Source organism: Hemitrygon akajei, chromosome 4, assembly GCF_048418815.1.
Source record: "Hemitrygon akajei chromosome 4, sHemAka1.3, whole genome shotgun sequence".
Classification (NCBI taxonomy): domain Eukaryota; kingdom Metazoa; phylum Chordata; class Chondrichthyes; order Myliobatiformes; family Dasyatidae; genus Hemitrygon; species Hemitrygon akajei.
In genome coordinates, this window is record NC_133127.1 from 146,537,394 (window position 1) to 146,553,651 (window position 16,258).

Consider the following 16,258-nt stretch of genomic DNA (forward strand, 5'->3'; position numbering starts at 1 on the left):
TCTGAGGTGTTAACAAGGTTTATTAATATAATTTCATCAAGTTCTGCGGGCCGGATTAAAAAGCTTAACGGGCCGCATATGGCCCGCAGGCCGTAGTTTGCCCATGCCTGTGTTAGAGTGATATTTGAGTTTAGGTCATTTACATTTAGCAAATGGTTTTGGCTACCAGTCTTTTGTTCCTTGAAAATGTATTGTGGATTTAATTTGGAATAATGCATTCATAAAAGTTGCATATCCCAGTCCAGATGATGCTGGCATCTGTGGGATGAATACGAATCAGAAAGTGTGAAGTTTGTATGTAGTTTCAAAAGAAAGCATTGTCTATATTTTGTAAATATGGAATTATCCCTTGTGTTTAGCACATAAATATCGAGCCCCACGTTGGCCCAGCAGACCTTTTCACCAAAAGCGTCTCCACATAATGCCTGCTGTATCTTGCTTTGTCGAATAAAGAAGCTACTTTGTATCTACCAGTAATTTTCTCTGGCAATTTCATTCACGCAACGACAGATAGCTTGCAAAGAGTTAAGAGAACTGAAAACAAAATAATCCCTACAATGTTAGTAGAAAATTTAGGGGATAAGTAAGTTAATTAGGAGGGCAAAGAGTGGGCACTAAATACAATTAGAAAGAATGATTTCAAAAAAAATCTAAAACATTTTAAGACTATTACACACAGAAATAGAGCCAGAGAAGAAGAGGATCAAAAATGGGAATCTGTGCATAGAGCCAGAGGATATATTGATACTGTAGAATAAATTCTTCTCATCTGTATCCACTTGGATTTGGAGCTTTCAGAGTGGGTGACAGTAGGATACTAGAACAAAATATCATTGTAAAGGTAATTAACATTGCACTAGATGTCTTCATTCCCACAGCCGGATGAGATGCACCCCAGGCTGCTATGGGATGAGATAACTGGGGCTCTGACAGAAATTTTCTCATCTTCTCTCATCACAGAAGGGGCACAAGATGACTCAAAGGCAGAAAATGTGGTACCCAGCTTTTGGAAAACGTCACAGGGATTATAAGCCCATGAATTCAATGTCAGTGATATGAACATAACTGGAAAAAAAATCTCAGGTACAAGGATTAGTCTGCACTTGGAGAGGCAGTAATTGATCATGGATAATTGATGTAGTTTTGGGAAAACCTGTCTGACTAACTGGACTGATTTTTTTGAAGAGGTAACACAGTGGGTCAGTGAGAGTTGTGCACTTGATGATCTCTCAATGTACCGAAGGGCAGCCTTTGATGGGAACCCATGTAAGAGACTGGCCCAATAGGCACATGGGATTCAAAGCAAATTGGCAAAGTGGATCCAAAACTGACTTACTGAGCGGAAGCAGGGGGTGATGATTGTGGATTACTTTTGCAATTGGATGCATATAGCCAGTGGTGTACCCAGGTGATTGGTGCTGGGAAATGTTTTGTATTAGAAAACCAGATGTGACTGGAGGTGTCTTGCTGACGGGTCTCAGCCTGAAACGTCAACGGTTTTCCTTTTCATAGATGCTGGCCTGCTGAGCTCCCCCAGCATTTTGTGTGTGCGTTGCTCGGATTTTTTCCTCTGGTTTGTCTATTGAAAGTAAGGTGGTCAGGAAGACAGGAGGGATTCATGGCTTCATGAGCAAGGGATGGAATATAATAGTAATGGTACAACCACAGTTAAATAGAGCATTGTTAAAGCATAGCTGAAGTATTTCACTCAACACAATGTAGAAAGAATGTGATTTGATTGGAGTGGGTGGAGGATGTTTCATGCAGTAAGAGGAGAGGGTTGAATAGGCTGGGTTTGATTTCCTTAGAGCAGAGCAAACTGGTATCATGACTGTCATAGGTATGGAACATACTTGCCATCTATATTCAGAGAACACAATATATGGTAAGGAAATCCAGATTTGGAGGTAACTTGAGAAAGACTTTTCTTGAGGAAGACTCTTTCAAAGAGTGTTTGAAATCTGGAACATGCTGCTACAGGAATGGTAGAAGCAGGTACAGATTCTTCCCAGGATTCAGCATGGTTCTGTTCCTGTGAACTGCTCTAACCCCAAGCTGTTCTCAAGTGAGAAATGCAGCCACAAATTGAGTTCCAAATCCCTGCAACTGCTGGCAAATTCATACCAAAAGTCTCCCAAATTCTTGTTTGTATGTATGGACTGTATATAAATTTGGTATTCATAAACCATACTCTCAAATGTATTGAGATGATAGAAGACAGGGGATAGTGGTAGAAAGGTTTTATTGTGACTGGAGGTCGGTCGTCAATGGTGTTCTGCAAGGATCAATGCTAGGATGTCCTTAAATGTTTTTGCTGTTCTTGTGCTGTACTTTTCTGTGTTCGATGGACACTTGAATTATGAAAACATAGTAAATCAATGACTGATTGTTAGAAATTGAGATGAGTATAGACAGGAGCTTGATTGGCATTATGAACATGATAGTCCAAAGAGACTGTTTGCATGCTGCATGACTTTCTGATTCTCGACCAGCACGGTGGAGTAATGGTTAGCATAACGCTTTACAGTACCAGAGACATGGGTTCAATTCCTTCTGCAACCTGCAAGGAGTTTCGAATTCTCCCCATGACCACATGGGTTTCCTCCGGGTGTTCCGGTTTCCTCCTGTAGTCCAAAGATGTACCGGTCGGGTAGGTTGATTGGTCATTGTAAATTGTCCCTGATGGCCAGGCAGCATGGCTCGAAGAGCCAGAAGTTCTATTCCTTGCTATATCTCAATAAATAAATAAAGTTACCGCACTAGGTAAGAACAAAGAAAGTGGTATATTTGTTTCAGATGTTGTAATTGTACAAGACATTCAAATGACAATTATATCCATTGCATTACTATGGGTCTTTATGCTTATCCTTGGAAACAGAATAGGGAAAATGGAGATATACATATTGAAATATTAATGTTTGAGTACAAAATAAACTCACTTTTGAACTTGCATCAATATATTTCACATTTGCTCTCCTGCATGCAGTAATTTGTATTTGAAACTTCATAATCCAAAATCTTATATCTTAAGATATGTATATTCGCTACTAGTCTTACAGTCAAAGGTTCTTGGTGTCCTCCTCACAACTTGCTCACCAATTATCTTTGTATCACCTGGAAATTTGACCAATTAAGTAATTTTGTTCCCTTCATTAAAGTCATTAATAGAGATTGTAGACACTTGAGACTCTGTCATTGATCTTTGTGGCACCCCACTAGTTACTGACTGCTGATCCAGAAATGACCCATTGATCCAAACTCTCTTTATCCATCCAGGATATTACTTCCAACTCTATGTGCTCTCATGTTGTGCAGTGAACTTATGGTCATCAAAAGCCTTATATCTAAGGGTTTCCCTTTACCTGCTCCATTTGTTACATTTTCGCAGAACTCTGGGAAAGTTTTCCAACATAATCTCCTTTTCATAAAGCCAAATTGACTCGACATGATTATTTTATGATTTTCTATATCTCAGTTACCATTTTAATAAACAATTCCCACTGACAAATGTTAGGCTAACTGGCCTACAATTTCCCTCCTTTTGTTTTCCAATCTTCTTTGAGTTCTCTAGGACCCTGCAAATTTTGGTAGATTACAAGAAATGCATCCACTATTGCTTGTGTCACTTCCTTTACAATACCCCAAAATGCAAACCATCAAGTCCAGCAGATGTATTGGCTTTTAACCTATTGCCTAATATTTTATCTCTTGGGATGGACTTAGTTTAAAATTCATCACTCCCTATAACCCTTTCATTACCTATTATTATTGCAATATTATTAATGCCTTCTGCTCCCGATAAACTCTGTAGCTATTTACCATGCTTTTTTTAATTCACTGAGTACACAAATTTCATGGTTTTTTCAACTCAAAAAGACCCTGTTTACTGCTTTCCAATTCCCAAACTCTTTTTAAACTTGTGGGGCTCTGTCTCCCTCCCTCCCTATAAACGCATCAGACATCACACTCCCATGCTTTATTTAAGTTCACTGGGGCCCAACTTCCCACCTCTTCTTAAACTCACCAGGACCCAATGTCCCATGTTCCCCTTAAATACACTTTAGCTCCATTTCCTACACTCCCTTTAAAGGCATTTGATCCTTGTGTACTCCACTGCCTTTAAATATTCTGGGTTTTTTCCCCCTCACTCTTTGTTACCCCACTGATGCTCTGTTTCCTTGTCAATTTTTTGGGTACCGTAGTAGTGAGTGTAACTAACAACATTTAATATGATTTTGAAAACAAGGAAGTATGTGCAGGTATAAAACAAATGAACTTGTATGATAAGTTATGGAATTAAAATTGGGAAAAATTAACAAAGCAAATTGAAAGATATGGGAGAACACAAGGAGATATATTGTGGGAGCTCAAAAGACTTGAAGAATGACCATTCCTAAGGTTTTTAAGGATGCTTCTATAAACATGTGACTCGGTATATAATCTGGTGTTTCATTCTATTGTAACTAATGTGAGCAGTGATCTGCTTTGCATTTTATATGTTTTATTCCAACAATTATTTAGAGATAGAGAAATGAATGGAAACCACCGATGTTGAAGAAATATTCAGGCATTTTTTTATATTACTGCTGAATTTTATCAAGATATTTTGAGTAAATTCATCATTGTGAAAAACATTTGTAAAATAATTTTCAATAGAGACTGATTTCAATGATGCTAACAATCAAATTATCTTTTTAATATTGCTTAATTATTTAAAGTTATTTTGTGTGTTGCTGGGCTGCTTCTAGTTTGTACAATGCTAGTCAGCAGGAAATTTCACTCTAATCATGCATTTATAAATAAATAACTAATAAACTGAAATTCAGGGCAATATTAGTTGGCACATTGTTGAAAAGTAAAGGGGATAATAATTTTAATGAATCAAACAAGAGTAAAACAATTGCTGCAAAAAAAAAACATAATGCTGTCAGAGGATGTTCATTGTCAGATCTGATATGCAGCCACTACAACCTCATGTACACTGTAACAGAAACAGTGATGATTTATAAAATTGTGGACATTAAACTTTATGATGATATACTTCATCTTTCCTTATAAAGCAAAACACTGTCTTATGATGAAAACTATCATGACATTTATGAAATGTTGAGAAAGCACTTCCTGCCTCTGCAGTGATACATTTTTCACTTATAAAATTGCTTCATTGCACTCATCTAAATGGACAACAAAATAAATGACAGGATAAAAGGCATAATGTTAAAGCAATAACAATCAATAGCTAAAAATAAAGATTATCAATTCTACAATATTTTAACACACACAATTCCTCAATCAAATAGCTACCTGCTTTTGCAAAACAATGTCAAGGAAAAGACACTCTGAGGAACTGGAGCCAGTAACCTTGCTGCAGAAAGCACATAGATCAGATGATGCAGACTGCAAGACAGGCAGACATTCTAATGATATTGATCGGCTTCAAGGCCATGTTAGAGATGAAGACAGGCCTCTGAGGAGAGGCAGTTGTCACCTTGACCTTGGGTCAGTGCTAGGTCATTGACCTTTGCCTTCAGAAACCTCTGCGCCAGATTTTGATGGCTTTCATGCCTCCAGAGTAAATCACCAGGGGATGCATGTCGATGTGGCTCATGCCAAATGAGAATTGACTTGGCTGCAGGAAACTGGAGTGCAGCGGGAAATGTGGGTTAAAGTATGTCAATAATGTTTCACAAGAACAATTTCTCTCAAGAATTGTAGCTGGTGGAATGTTTTGACATTTATTCGGTGAAGAAATGTAACATGTTTTGTGAAGCACTTCAACAGAGCTGCCGCTAACAGCCATGGTGTATTGATCTTTCTGTTAAATTGCATGGGCACACTTGGGAGATCATTGAGATTCAGGCACAGGACAGAAAGGATCGGCTGCAGAAGATGGTCACTAATGGTAATTGCTTTCGATCCTCACACTTGAAGAAGGCATGATTTGTTCTGTGTACAGATGAACTCTGGGCACTAGCTACTTTGGAACAAAAAATATCTATTAATTGCTTTGCACAACGTGCCAGAACCTCTTGCCTGCGAGTAATCTGAAAGATTTTCCTCAGTATTTGAAGAGCAGAATGTACAGAAAACAATGTTTAAAGATAGTCCAATTTAAATTTAATAGTTTTAACCACAGAGCTACTTGCAATCAAAAATATTTCAAAAAATGTGTTAAATTTTAGTCGATGAAATGAATGCATTTTGCTTTAATCCCATGTATGAACATTATTGGAAATATAAATTAAGAGAAAAAGTATTCTTTGTTTCAAACCAAGTGTCCTTTATTTTTAAAAGGTAGATTAAAGGGTAATGCCCTGGAAAAATAAGGCAAGTGATTAAGTATTACAAGTAAAGCAGACAACAAGGTAAGGAACCCAGCCAGAGCTAGCAATTGACTTCAGTCTTTGAACTAAAACAAGGCTTTGAAATGTCTAGGAAGGAGGAACACAGTCTTAGAGAAGTTCTTAGGTCTAAGGACCTAATTCAGTTAATTCTCAGACCTTTTCAAATGATCCCAGCACAGCTTATTTGCCTGGCATGACCAGTATTCGCCAGCAAAAAGCAGAAAGGCAAAAAAAAACCATAGAAAACTTACATGTCAAAGTAAGTATGACATACAAAGTAGAACAGGTTTTTCTAAGGTCTGGAAGGGGAATGTCAGAAGGTAAGATGAAAATACAATAAGGGCTACAATTGTAGGGAAAGATGGAGCCAGCAGAAAGTGAAAAGAAGAAAAGTCTGAATGGGAGTTCAAGAGTTGTCATCCTTGACAATTAAATGCAAGAAGTTCTTTTTTTTGTTGAAGCAATAGACATGGTAAAGTTTGAAGTGGAACGGTAGACCTGGATTGCTTTGACATGGAGAGACTTGGTGGTGCTGGATAAGTGGATGAGGAGCCTATGTTTGCAGATTTATAGCATTGTTCAGGATGCAAAGCGCATAGTGCCTGCCCGCTGATAACTGCCAGCATTTTATGTGTTTATATCAGCTGAGTAGAACACCGTTCAAACTGCATTGTTGAGTCCTGATTGTGGAGATATTACCAATAGTTTAGAGTGGGGATAGGTAATATTAGGGTCTGGTAATGGTCATGATGTGAATTGTGATGAGAAGTATTTCAAACAGCAGGTTTCTTCTAATGTCTCTGCTTGTCATGTTAAGGTCTACATTGTGGGCCCCAGAAAAGTAGCTGGAAATTGCAGTGCCACAAGCTCCAAAAGAAATGTAACCCATTTTGGGGACCAGACCTAAATTACTGTTCATGAGCTCAATGTCTACTTCCAGAAATCATCAGGAACAAATATCCTGTGTTGAAGTATCCCATAAGGTACTCCTCTGGTCATGAGAAGCTGTGTGAGGGAGTCCCCTCTCTTTGCCGACCTCACATTCCCATTAATTCCTAGACTTCTCAGAGCCATTCTGGTCATTTTACATCTCACTCTGCAAGGACCTTTTAAATATAAATATTTGCTGTCAATGGCTTAGCATCCGGCCTAGATACTTGTTGATATTATGCTTGTTTTACAGGTGTAGAATGAACACTGAAGAATCAAATCTGATCAGTTTTGACATCTACCATGTTATTCATTGGAAATGTATAAGCTCAGAGGACCTAAGTGTTTCACAGGCCTTTTGGAAATAGGGAATCTAATGCCAGTTATAGGGGACAATTTGAAGATTCGGCATCCCTGAGCACTGACTGTGTTCAGGATAATCTAAATAACATGCAGCCAATGCAGAGGGCCAAAAAGCAAACCTTACTGAATGTGGAGCTTGGATGAACTAATGCTTTTCCAAATTCCACAGCAATTCCAAAGAGACCATTCTTGGCCAAATCTTGTCCACCAATCCCACTATCTCGCTGATGGAAGGAAAGCTGTTGATGACTGGGTCTTTGAAAGTCCTCCTGTAAAGTCCTCAAACAACCATAAGAACCTCCCTTAGCAACTTCCATCACCATGCTCTTTTTCCATTCCCCTCCTCTTTCAGCTTCTGAACAGACTTTTCTCTTCTCAAATAGCTGGCCCACACTGCTGTCTCCAACAACCACTTTAATTTTCATGGCACCTCTCCATACAACTGCTGAAGATATTTAATTCATCAATTTAGCTCCTCTCTCCTTGTCATCCAGGGATCTAAAAACTCCCTCTAGATAAGACATTGGATCACTTGAGCTTCTACTTTAATGTACTGCATTTTGTGTTTACAACGTGATGTCATCTACACAGGAGAAACTAAACACAACTCTTTACAGAGCACTTCAGTTCAATTCCCTACAGTTTTATTTTCCATTCCATTGCAAGGTAGACAGATGTACTGTATGGCCTTCTGCAATGTTATAACAAGTACCAACACAAACCTGATCTTCAGTCTGGACATGACATTAAACTTGAAAACTTCATGTAACTTGCTTTCTCTGTACAGTATATAGCAGAACTTCATCTCTAATATTGGCTCAGTTACTTTGTCACCCTCCATAGACATCATCCCTAGTATGAGCTATGCCTCCAGCCAGTTGAGATCTCTCCTCCTTTCCGACTGACTTCAGTTTTGTCCAGGTTTATGGTAAACAATCACTGCAAACAATGACGAGCCAAGCAAAGGCACAGCTGAGTCAAGGGATGAATTGTGCAGCTGTGAGGTGAAGTCGGGGCGAGTTCGAGGCATATTTGAGTGAAGTTGAGGCAAACGGAACAGAAGAGAGGGAGCTTCGAGGTCCGTCCACTTAAAAGGAGAGCAAGGTTTGATCAATCTAAGTGCCAGACTGAGTTGGAAAGATCAGGTACTGGCCAAAACGTGGCTGTGGGGTCCGGGCCCAGAGCATGTTGATGCAACGGGGCCTGGGTCTTACAGTGGGGAATGACCTGATGTTTGGCCGGTTTATACACCGGGCCAGATGGATTGGTAAGGCAGGGTGTCGGGAATAGAGGTGAGGGTCAGGCCGATTCTGCTTGCTACTCTGCAATGTTTACTCCGTTCTGCGCTGCACTGAGGCTGAGACAGTGGTCTGCTCCAGCTGCTCTGGGCTTCCTGTCTGCAGGTTCTATGTGACTACCTGAGGCTGAGGCAGTGGCTTGCTCCAGCTGCTTCGGGCATTGTGTCTCAGAACTCACTCTCAATTTGAATGTTATTTGCTTATTTTTATTGTTTGCATGATCTTTTCTTCTCTCTGCCCAGTGGGTGTTTGTCAGCCTTTTTTTCAATGGGTTCTTTTGGGTTTCTTTGCTTTGTGGCTGCCTGTAAGGATGAAAATCTGATGGTTGTATAATGTATACATACTTTGATAATAAAGGTATTTTGAATTTTGAACATCTACTCCTTGATGCCACTCTGCCAAGAGCTGCAGTTCAGGGCAGTCACTCTCACCTCACTGCATTTCTGACCATGTGTCAAATAAGCCTGCAATAAAAACCATAACAACTGCAAATGACGGAAAGCTAAAATCAAATCAGTACATGCTGGAAATACCATAAGATCATAAGAGATAGGAACAGCATTAGGCCGTATCTGCTCCACCATTTGATCTTGGTGAATTTATTATCGCTCTCAACCACTGCTCCCTCTAAGCTGCTCACATGCATGGCCGTACAATATTTGAAATGCTCCCGTGCACATTGCATTTGTTGTTGCACTGCTGGAATTTTCTTTTATATAATGTTAATATAATTTTGAAATCTATGTAAATATAGCTGTGAAATACCTTGTAATTAGTTATGTGTTACTGATTATGATCGATTAATTTTCTAAATAATAATTATACCACAACCTTTGAAACATTTTAGGGGTTCAATGTATTTACATTTTCAGTGTTTCAGGTTACAGCACTATTACAAATTGTAACAATAAACACAGAATGGAATTCAGTACCCCATTATCAATAAATCATCGGCCCACAAACACCAGCAGTGTCTAGTCAAAACATTTTAATTTTGCCATTGGGCCTGTCAGTTATCTAGACTGCTTGACATCGTTTACTTGTGTTGTGAGTTGTACTTTGTGTTTGTTTGATGTGAAAATTTCTATATCCTGATTTTTTTGGTAAGTAATCTTTCAAAAAATTGTAATCTAATAAGAATTTTTAATTAAAAATTTGTTAGAACAAAGTAAACATTAGCTTCTATAAATTTGTTTGCATGGCTGTGGTTATTTTATTAACATTATGATTTTTTTGACTTAACTTGTTCAAACAATAATAATATTTTTCATATTCTCAAATCATAATTATTATTATTTTCAGTATCCTTAGGATGTTGAATAAAGCAGAAAAAGAGTTTAATGCTTTGAAGAACAAAGCTTGTATGAAATTTAAAGTTCAATGGTTTTTGCAACTCATACTGATCTACCATTTCCGCATCAAAAACAGAAAGTAAAAATTGGTGATATTTTTGGATAGCAGATACTGGCAATGCTGAATGCACCATCTCTGCTGAAGCGAAAGTTGGGGGTGAGTTCAATAGTGGGAAAATGTGAAGAATGGAAGCTTACTTAAAGCGACATCATTCATATAGATGCAATTATCAAATTGTGCATCCAGAAGAAATGTGGTATTTTGCTCCTGTTAACTGAAACTCCAACAGAACGTGAAGCGAGAGTGAAACAAGATTTGTGAAAAAAGATTAACTCTGATATGGTCACTGAGTCTGATCTGCCATTCGATTGTGGCTGATTTATTATCCTTCTCAATCTCATTCTTCTGCTTTGTCCCCATAACCTTTGACACTCTTACTAATCAAGAACCTATCAACCTCCGCTTTAAATACTCAGCAGGTCAAGCCATGTCTGGGGGAGGAGAAACAGTCACAGAGTTTCAGACTGAAGATCCCTTGCCAGAACTGAAATGGGTTCTGGACCTAAGCAGTCCTGGTGGATATTGGTGGTGAACTTTGTGTTAATATAACTTGATAACAATCTTGCATTAATTTGCTGATGATTATGAGAGGACTAATGTCTCAGTAATTGACTGGATTAGAGTTTCCATTCATTTTGTGGTCAGGGCACACCTGATCAATTTTCGACATTGACTGGTAGATGGCAGTGTTACAGCTCCACTGAAAGGGTTTTGCTGAAGATAAGCTTCATTCAGGAGCACCCAACTTCAACACTGCACTTCGGCTGCTGTTGAGGGCTGCAGTCTGTGCTGATTTGCTGACTCCAGGTCTCGTTATTCTGGAGGGTCAATCAAACTGGCTTAAGACTGCATCTGTGAAACTTTGATGGAAAGGGTCCTCGGAAGGAAGCTGCAATAGATGGAGATGTTTCAGCTACTTATTCTGCACTCATATACAACGCCCCACCAGTTGTGGGGAGATGGAAGTGTGGGGGGGGGGGTGTTGATGGTATTCAGAGAGTCTTATCTCAACATATCATTATTTGCTCAAATGCTTCAACTGGCTCCATGTCGCATCAAAGTGTGTATACAATATACAACATGAAATTCTTGCTTTTCACATACATCCAGAAAACAGAAATCCTTTCTCCCCACTCCCATGCACAAACAGCAGCAAAACACCAATCCTACTCCCTGCCCACCCCCACTTATTTCAGCAAAAACCATCGGCACCCACCACCCACCAAGCAAACGATAGCAAAGCCCCAAAGAGAGACCATGATCTGCAGCACAACAAAAACTATTCGTTCACCTGACTATTTGACATGCTACAGGCACTCTCTGTTCCTAATAAAGGGACAGGGAGGTGACACCCTTTCACAGCGAAAGGGGAGACCAAGAAAACAAAACAATTGCGGTTAAAGCCTGCCGCATCACTTGTGTTCCAAGTTCTCCACCTCGAGAATCAGCAGCAAACTCTCCTTGACCATCGAGAGAAAGAGAGAGAGAGAGAGAGGGAGAGAGAGCTATCGCCTGAGTACAGAGACCTTTGGCAGCTGATCTGCTGTTCACAATGTTCCATTTCTCCCTCTAGGCTTCAGTCGGTGACACCAGCGTGGAATCGGCTCATCCACAGGGCAGCAGGGCCTCACCCTGAAGGTGTGCTCATCTTCCAGGTCACGTCCTTGCAATTCCAAAAATGGCCAGTCGATGAGCACCAGGTATGGGAACCATCACCAGAAAGAACTGCAGTTTGAGTGCAGCTGTAGATCATGGATGCTGACAGAACCCCTTCCATCTTGAAATGGAAAACAATTAAGAGGAAGAAATTAAGCTGTAAGCCACTCTCTGCTATCATCTGTCCGCTATCACGTGACAGTACTGCAGGGCTTTGATCAGACAGTTTTGCTATAGGAGCATTCCATTTGAACCAATCTGCGTGCATGTGCTCCTGTGCAGCGCTTTAGCTGACTAGTTATTTCCTGTTGACAGTCTCACTTGACCTGGGCTAATTACTGGCCTGTGACAATGTTAGAATGTGGAATATATCAAGCCATGGATCTACAGATTGTCGTGGAATATGATCTTGTTTTGGTCGCTGATAATTAAAGTTCAAACTTCAAAGTATATTTATCATAAAAGTACGAGGATATTATATACCCTTGAGATTCATCTTCTCACGGAACAAGAAACCCAAAAGAACCCATTAAAAACTCCATCCAACATCCAATATGCAGAGAGAGAAAATAATGCAACCTGTGCAAACAGCATTCAGAACGAAAGTGAGTGCTTAGACATGAAGCCTGGAGCAGCCGGTGGAGGCTCCCAGTCTGCTCTGTTGCCTATTCTTGCCCCACCGGATCTGTTTGCACTTTATCTGGGCAATATTGCACAGCGCAGTGGAATACATCCTGCTTTTGCAGTCTGTGGGTCAGAATTTCACAGGCAGAGTTGCTGATCACTGCATCTCCAATCACAAAGGATGCATCTTTAGCCAGAAGGTGGTGAATCTGTGGAATTCATTGCCACAGGCAGCCGCGGAGGCCAAATCAGTGGGTACATTTAAAGCGGAGGTTGATAGGTTGTTGATTGGTAGATGTGTCAAGGGTTATGGGGAAAGGGCAGGAGGACAGGGTTGAGGGGGATAATAAATCAGCTTTGATAGAACGGTGGAGCAAACCCAATGGGCCAAATAGCCTATTTCTGCTTCTATGCCTGATGGTTTTATGGTTTTATCTTCACCCCTTGGATCTTCAGTTTGCTGATGTGCCTCTCATTTGATACTTAGCAGACTGTTTTGAGAGTTCATAGAAGCATTATAAAGGGAACTTCCCTTTTCTTCGAAGAAAAAAACACTTAATTGAAGCATGGACAAGAGAAAGTCTGAAGATGCTGGAAATCCAAGCATCTGTGTGTGTGTTAATTGAAGCATGGTTGCCTTTAATCAAACCATTCTGTCTTCTCATTTGTTTGCCACATTTGTCCAATTGCTATTTTAAGACTGTCATGATTTATAATCTTGAAAATATTCTTCATTAGTTCTTCATCTGCAGGTCTTGCCCCTCTCCAGAGTAACCCACACAAAATGCTGGAGGAACTCAGCAAGCCAGGCAGCATCTATGAAGAAGAATAAAGAGTTAATGTTTCACGTGGAAACCCTTCATCGATACTGAAGAGTTCTCACGGATTCTTCGATACAATTGCATCATCGTTGCTATCCCTTCAAGAGCTGAGGACTTGTTTCCCGAATTTCCCTGCACCTTCCCACCCCTCCCCCGCCTTCTCTCTGTCCCCATCAAGTTCCAATCCTCTTGACAAAATTAGGCAAATTATATAAATGTGGCTTGCTATTTTAGTACAAAAATCTTTGGGCCCCCTATACCTCACTCCTAACCACAGATGAAGTAGGTTGGAAGATTGAGCTAATGAAACTAAATTTTCACCTGTACTTTCCTCAGTAACCTGATTTTCCTTAGTAACCTATGATCCCATCCAAAGTCGGTGACCTTTCTACTTTGAAGACTGCCAATCTTTTAAGTTTGTCTCCTTTATTTATTTTGTTTGATCGAATGTTGTTATCGCTTCTTCCGAACTGACACTGCTGACTTCCGCTTGGTACTCAGAACCATAAAATTTCTTTAATAAAAAATAGGGCAAAATGATCGGATAAGATCAACTAAACAAACAAACAAATAAATAAATAAGTTGATTTTCCTTGAAGTTTTACACAGGTCTGTGATGGTAACTTGCTGCCATGCAATTATTCATTTGTTTCTCTGAATGCTCCAAGGCTCAGTAAGGGTTTGGACAAGAGCATATAAATTATTAATAAACCTATGGTAAAACATGACCTCTTTATTTTACCTAATATGCATTTGTCGGTAATGTGCATATACTTATTTTCTTGAAGTCAACAGAACTGAATTTCAAAGGCAGTGTACATTACTCATCATCAACTATTAGATTTGTTTGCTTGTATAAATAATAATAAACAAATACGCATTTTACCAATTGTGTGCAAATAGGGTTATTCTACAACAGTATTCAACAGATCTTTCAAAAGATGCTGGTGAAGTTCAAGACTTAATTAAAATATTTATAAGCGCTTGAATCCAACCAAAATCTCTGGAGAAATTCCTGTTCTTTGCCAAAGGCAATCGTTGAGGAGGTCAGATCTATATGTTTGCTTTACATGAAAGTAAAACTAGTGAAAATCCACCCTCACCTGATATATGGCATTTGGGAATTGCACTTTCTATCCGGGGAAAGAAAAGGTTTGTTTGTTTCTTTTATCCTCTGGAAACATGCTTGTTATGAAAACTGAGAGCTGTTTTCTATAAACATCAATTTATCGTTGTTTGATATCCTTCATGAAAGTAGCTGAAGCACACAATGGTAACTGCACTGGAAAGGCTGAGAAAACAGTGGTTTATTTTTTTCAAAATCTCAATCAATAATATATCTCAATTGCTTTCACTATTCCCATTTTTGTTGTGTCAGCATTTTGCAAAGTACAGCTTCTGACTTAAGGCAACATTGAAGTGTATACGTGAGATGAGAAACAGTTCTAATTCAAGGTCTTTCTGAAATTTGCCACTGAAACAAGTTTTTGTACAAAAATAATTGTATTTGTATAATGCATCTAATTTCGTCCAGAGCTGTAGAATTTGATGGGGGACGAGAAAGAAACAGAGGATGGTGAAAAGGTACTCAAGAAACAAGTCCTCAGTCCCTGGAGGGTTGGTCAAATGATGATTAAGTAATTATATCGGAGATGAGCAAGTGGACAAAATTGAAGGAGCAGACCATAAGACACTAGACGTAGGAGTAGAATTATTCCACTCAGCTGGTCATACAGATAATATGCAGGGATACAGAGTACAGATACCATGCAGAGATTGAAAGACTAATGGAACTGGGAGTAATGAAGACATGGAGGGATTTGAAAAATAAAAGGATTACAATGTTAAATTATTGGAAATTTGATGTCTTAACACAGGCTAAGCAGAACTAAACAGCATTCTATCATTAATTGAAACTGTGATTATAGCTTTCTGGGATATATTTATAGCTTTTGTTTTTTTCAATACATTTCATGAACTGAGCACACACATGAAATAAACCCAGTGAGACAGTCAGAGGTAAGCAGGAACTGGGTTTGTACCATGCTTTCTAAGGTGATCTTCCATTGTTTGTGGGCGTGTTGTTAATTCAACTGGAGCTAAATTTGCTCAATATCATAAACTAGAGATGTTAGAAATCTAAAGTAAAAATAGAAAATTCTGGAAATAACTAGTAGAAGAGATTGTTTCTGTGGGAACACCCACCTATCATTATCACCCAAGTGCCATGATTCAGCTCTAGGTCCACAGCCCTGCTCTTTCTACTCATCCAAGTACTATTCAGGTATAGACACAAGAGATAGAAAATGCTGGAACCTCAAGCAGCAAGCAAGCTGCTTCCAATCTGTTCCTTTTCTCTCTCATCCTGGTCTACCCAATTCCTCCGACAGTCACCCCACTCCCCAGCCCGCCATCATTCCGTTTCCCATCCTCTCTCACTTTATCAGCACACCACCCACATTCTTCTCCCAATGTTTCTCCCCCACTACTGTTCCCACCTACGCATTCCAGCTTCCTTAGTTGTTTCTGTCTCCACCCTCTTTTTCTATCCGATTTCATCATTTTCAGACCATTGCTACTTCCACCTATCACCTTCCAGTTTCTGTTACATTTCCACTCTTCCTTCTGCGTCTGAGATTATGTCCGTTCACCAGAAAGCAAGAGCCAATCAATCTCCTCACCTTGATCCACCTATCCCTTTCAAGCTCCTGCCTCACCCTTCCCCTCCCCATTTATACTGGCAATGTCCCCTCTATCTTCCAGTCCAGATGAGGGGTCTCAACCAAACAAGTCGATGTACAATTTCCCA